We start from the raw sequence: 6,151 nt of genomic DNA, 5'->3' as shown, positions 1-6,151 counted from the left end.
TGATGGTTTTGGACTACAAAGGGTGTAAAAATACCCTTTGGTAGTAGTAGGCTGATAATCCCATTTGCACCTGCATAAACAAGTCTCTTTTCATTTGGGATAGGCAGGGGTCATGCAAGTGTAAGGGTTGTGTTTGTAAAATCAGGGTTAACTTCTCTGATAGTGATAATTGTTTTGTCAAAATTGACTGGATGTGTAAATTGTTGGTTGACTTGTGTTTATTGATAGTCTTTAGAACTGCTATTTTTAGCATCTTAAGAATCTGTCTATTCTTTGTGAGTCAAGTTACAGATGTGTAAATGAGATCATGATGAAGGCTGGGGGAACGGGTACTCCCACTTTACCATCCTGGCCAGATGTGGCATAGCGACTGGTGTGGTGGCGTTGCAAGATGGTCTGAGTTGCAAAACAAAAAAGCAAACAAAAACTATTTGGTTTTCTCACTTTCCAATTCATAAGAATAATCCTTATAACAGAAAGGAATGCTAATGTTAATATGTGTTGTGTTACTGCACATTTCCGTTGATCTACTTTGGCTCCTAACAGACACATTTCCGGGGATAGTGATACATTCTCATTTAATATTATACATAAAAATGTTGGACTCCATGCCACAAGGACAAAATTAAAATTGTGCGCATTTTCGATACTGTACCCAAATTTGTTATAATCTCTTTAAGTTTGTTATCTGTGTCTTTATCTGAGGCAATTTTTTTTATTCCCCAATAACAACATTATAAAAGTCTTTTAATTTCTTTAAAACAAAATTCAAGTATTTTAGTGGAATCAATGATATCATAAAAGATAATCTGGGTAAACGTTCATTTTGATTTTCTCTGTCCTGCCCCACTAAGATAGCAGAAGTGCCCCTCATCTTGTTAGATGTGTTAATACAAGCGTTAATCAATTTAGGACCATTTATCTCGAATCTCTTCTCTATCGGGGACATTTTGTTTAAACCAAGATGTTTTAGGCCCTCCTTCTTCCAAACTATCTGTGTAGTGGCAAGATGTGCTGGAAAGGTCATGCAGTTGAGAGGTGTTGCTTCACTCGTGTCTCAATTTACTGTAAATCCTGAAAGATTACCAAATTCATGTACACTTTTAAATAAGTGGTATTGAGGTTCCTGGATTTGAAAGAGTTATTAAATTGTCTGCATTTTAATTCATTTTGAAATCATACCCGTATATATTAACACCGCTTATTTGTTGCTTTACCCTGATAGCACATGCAAGGGGTTCTAGTGCCAGAATCCAGATGATTGGTGAGACTGGACAGCCCTGCTTTGTTGATCAACTTGAAAGATGAAGATTAAGACACAATTCCATTGGTTTTAACACGTGCAAGTGGTTTGTGATAAAGTGCCATCGCATACATATAGTACCAAAACCATATCTTTCCAAGGTATAGCATAAATATGGCCATTAAATCCTGTCAAATGCTTTATCAGCATCCAGCGATAACATAACTGCTGGATGTTGAAGAAAAACAGCTCTGTGCATTATGTGGAAAAGCCTTCTCATATTGATTGATGCATGGCGTTCCTTTACGCATCCTATTTGGTCAAAATGTACCAAGGTGCATTGCCAGTATTTTAATAAGTTACATGTGATCATTACCAAGCAGACTGAGGGGTCTCACATTATTCACTTGCATATGATCTTTGCTAGGCTTTGGTATTGTTGAGATTAAAGTTGTTTGCATGCTGACAGGCATTGATCTAGACATTATAATATTATTATGTAACATTGAGAGAAAAGGGGTCAATACATCCTGGAAACATTTATAGAATTCCATCTTCCTCAATCTATCGTCCTCTGTTGTTTTACAGCAGCCTAAGACATACAACTTATTGCATTTTTGACCCTTGCATTTGTGATATAGTTCTCTAAAATATTTGTGTAGACATCTTTAACCGAGGGTAAGCTTATGCCATAAAAATCGTTATGATCTTCATTCAAGTAAAAATTAGTCATAAAAAGTGTTAAAACATTCGTTAATTTTCTTTGATCTTTTATTGGTTGTCCATTACAATCATACATGTTTAAAACTTGTACGTTTGGATTCTAGTTGTTGTGGCCTCAATGCCAGCAGTTTGTCTGCCTTATCACTTGACTTAAAGTCATTTCTTTTAAGTCTAAACAATACAAAAGCAGTTTCTTCATGTATTATTTTTTTGCAACTGCGCTCTACAAAGTAGCGCAGAGTCCCTTGATATGGCATTATTTGGTTCCATCATATGTCTCTAATACAGCTTGTGAAGTTCTACTTTTAAAGTTTTTTTCCCTTCCATTCTTTTATTTTTGCAGTTAATTAGTTAATCATCGCCTACATGTGACCTCACATGGCTCTCATTCATGATACTGATTCTATACAAAAGTAAAGAAAATAGTTGAGTGAGTAAAGTACTCAGTTAGTTTCCCCATTTTTGAGGAGGTAACAAACTCATAGACACAAAGGTCAAAAACTAGCAATGACATTTCACCCATGTGTAATGTTTGTTGTGGCAAAGTGTTAATATTCTGAGTATTCCAGGCTGCCTGATCTCAGCAGATTAAGGGCTCCTAGTTCTATTTTAGCATGGATGATGATGCGACAACGTCAGAGTAAGCTGTCTTATTCAACAGTGTCTCAAGAATGTGCCAGAGATTAGTCTCACCAGAAAAAAAAATCTCTTCTGACCTTTGAACTTTACCAATCCTTGACAGGTGCGATATAACAGGCTCATGTGTAGTGAAGTGCTGACACAAGCACATACAGAATATGGAAATCAGGTTTAAAGACGTGGCATACAAGGGCCAATCTAAGGGGATTGGTGACATTATAATGGTTCAGACAGTTGAATATTTCTCTAATACTGTGTCCAGAGATGGGAAGTAACGAAGTACAGTACTGTAGCCTACTGTACTTCGTTACTGTACTCTACTTCTGATATTTTTACTTTACTAGTTTTTGTAGCAACTTTTTTACTTTTACTCCTTACATTTTAACACAAACATCGGTACTCCTTACATTTTACAAAAAAACTTTAGTTTTGTACAAGGGGTTGTCAAGTCGAAGAATAGCACGGACACGCGCTTCACACCACGAGCGGGTGCGCGCGCAACGCGGAGACAAAAATGATTATCTTTCCAGTCGAAGGGTAATCAATTATGATTGTGTGTGTGCGTCTTTGAGAACTGTAAGTCGTATAATTTATGTTGTCAGTTTATTTAAGCCTGTTGTTGTATTGGTCTGTAGTTAGCTGCTGATTCTGTTGTGTGTTCGATCACCTGTTGGCTAGGTTGGACGTTGCTTGATCTTAATCAACAGTTTCGCTTTATTCGATTGATTTTTTTATTTATTTTTTATTTTTACTGAACTTCAGATAATTCGATTGACAAGTGGAATGAAACTTAGAGGGAAGTTGTCTCTGTCCGTGGTTTAACAGACCCACCTGGGGCCAAGTTGGAAACCAGAATCAGCTTTAAATACAGTCCTAATCTAGTCCTCACTAACTTTCAAATCATTTCACTGGAGTTATCGTTATTATTGTTTGGGTCATCAATGCCATATTCAATCCAATTGGATGGGAATATACTGTACGTTGTGTTTGACGTAGGCCTACCACTAAACCGACTCGATTCAGCGGCATTCTGCATTCATTCACAGCAAATCAGTGCAGCTTGATGGCGCTAACCTTAGCACATAGTATGGATGGCGACATGATTGAAAATGAAGAAAACGGAGATCCCAGAGATTCGGCAGACAAGCAGCAAGACATTCCCAATCATCCTCATCTCAGAGAGATGTTTGGGATAGCATAGGCATCAAGAATGACTCCGGGCGAATGTGCTGGGGAACTTCTTAATTAATCAGTCAGTTTAGTAATTCATATTTTATCCTTTATTTTCTTTCCAAAAGCCATATTTGAGCACACAAACATAAATGTAGATTACTTTAAATGTTAAGGGGAATATCAAAAAAGAGAAACTAGATCTGTGAATTCTCACAGATTCACAACTGAATTCATATCTTGTTACTCAGTCAGAATCTTATTAACCTGGAGTCCCAGTCCCTGTCATAATCATTATTGTAAGCCTATTGGCGGACATTCATTTAAAATGTAGGCAATGGCATATAAAGAGCAATTTTTCATGTCCACTGAAGTTTCTCAGCGTGTACATCCACTTTTACCAGAGTATTTTTTTTAACACAAGTATCTGTACTTTTACTTAAGTACGGGAAGTTAGTACTTTTGCCATCACTGACTGTGTCATACTGAGACACGGGTATTTGGGGTAATGCAGGTTCCCTGATTGAATCCTTTTTTGGGATGCAGTTCAGCCAGACAACTCACATATGAAATTAATATTATAACAGTAGAACATTGTGTTTGGCGGCCAGACCTAATCACTCCCCACAGTTTGGGTTTACATGAGATATTGGGGAGTGATGATAAAGTAGCTTCCCTCTGGCTGGAGCCTGCAGGTGATGGAGCAGTACAGGTGCAGGGCAGCAGCAGCATTGACAAGGCAGAGATGGGGACATTTTGCAACTTAAATACAGGGAGTGAGGCATTTCACGATTGTGTACAGCAGTGCAGCTAAAGTTGACTGCCTGAACTAGCTTGCACGCGCCACCTCATTTATGGTAAAGACTGATTCTTAACACAATACCAGCAGTAACCACTAGGCAATATTTTAAAAAGTATTATCTCCTAAAATGTTGCATTCATTATTATAATATGAGTAAAGGGGGGCTAATGTGACAAAAGGTCTTAATCAAAATCCAGCTAAAAGAGGGACCTTTGGGCCACCAGGACACCACAAAAGGCAAGGGTAACTGCATCGTAGCCTGGCCATGGCTTAATATGCTGTACGCTCAGATCAACATGATAGACCTTACGTGAAAGCATTATAAGCTTATGCATTGCTCAGGTTGCTTTATTTGAACTGATTTAATGGAAAAAATAAAGCCTCAAGCAGTTCTATATACGTTCTCGCCTTTGCAACATCATGAACCTACCTACACCTCTTCATGATCAGGGTAAGTTCAAACAAAACACAAGGTTCAGGTTAGGTCAAATTGTCTCCACACTGTTTTTTCTAAACTGGAATTTGTTTCCTGGAAACAGTCTGGCTTCTGTGGATTTCAGCCCTTTAATCACCAACATCCACAACACAATGTGACAGTGTGTAATTCCCTCTGAGGATCGAGGATCTCCCTGATGAACACATGAGCAAACGATTAACTACGATTAACTGTCACACACAAATAAAAAGAAAAGATTGGAAATATTAGGACTTTGGAATCACTAACATGATAGATGTCGTGCATGTGAACGTTTTGGTGTGGTATGCAAATCCTATTCAAAACATTTGTTAAAAAAACCCAACAGAATGGGGCACTCGGTACAGCTCACTTGGTAGAACACGTGCCCATATGTAGCCCTTTTAGCTGTCCTAGTGATTAAAGAGGAAAATCCCCCCCCCCCCTAAAAATCTTTAAAAAAAGAAGATATATACAGAATGAAATATGGAAAAGACATAGGTTTGATTTGTCTTAAACCGATAAAAGAGGGATAGAGACAAAAATGGGTGATGACCAATGATAACATTATGAGGAAACTGACATTAATCTAAATGCCCAATTGAAGGCTGAAAACAGGCAGAGAGTCAGACAGAGTGAGGCTCTCTGCCTACTTTGTGTCCAATTCATTTGTAAACTCTTACTAAAATAGCCCACATGTAAATATTGGGGTTCACTCAGAACAAAGGCCAGCAGGCTGATATGCAGTACTGTATGGTATTGTATTGTCTTTTTCTTTATCAGGTCCCTCCAGTCCCTACACATGCTAAAAAACAATTTTCGCACTTGGTATTTGTTCCTACTTGAGGGAAAAGATTGGTTTTAATCATCTTAACTTAAACAAATTATTCTCATTAGAAAACGCCATCTCTTTGGAAAACAATAACATGATTTGATACTTAGGCAAAGCAGTGCTTTAAGCTAAATGCTAACATTAGCATGCTGACATTCTATCATTGACAATGCTATGTTGATGCTGTCAGGTATACCTTTTTACCATCTTAGTTTAGCATTTTAGCGTACTAACATTTACTTATCATCCCTAAGTACAGCTGAGGCTAATAGACATGTCATTAGTTTA

Source organism: Etheostoma cragini, chromosome 13 (genome assembly GCF_013103735.1).
Source record: "Etheostoma cragini isolate CJK2018 chromosome 13, CSU_Ecrag_1.0, whole genome shotgun sequence".
In the NCBI taxonomy this organism is placed as follows: domain Eukaryota; kingdom Metazoa; phylum Chordata; class Actinopteri; order Perciformes; family Percidae; genus Etheostoma; species Etheostoma cragini.
Note: the sequence above shows the minus strand (reverse complement) of the source record.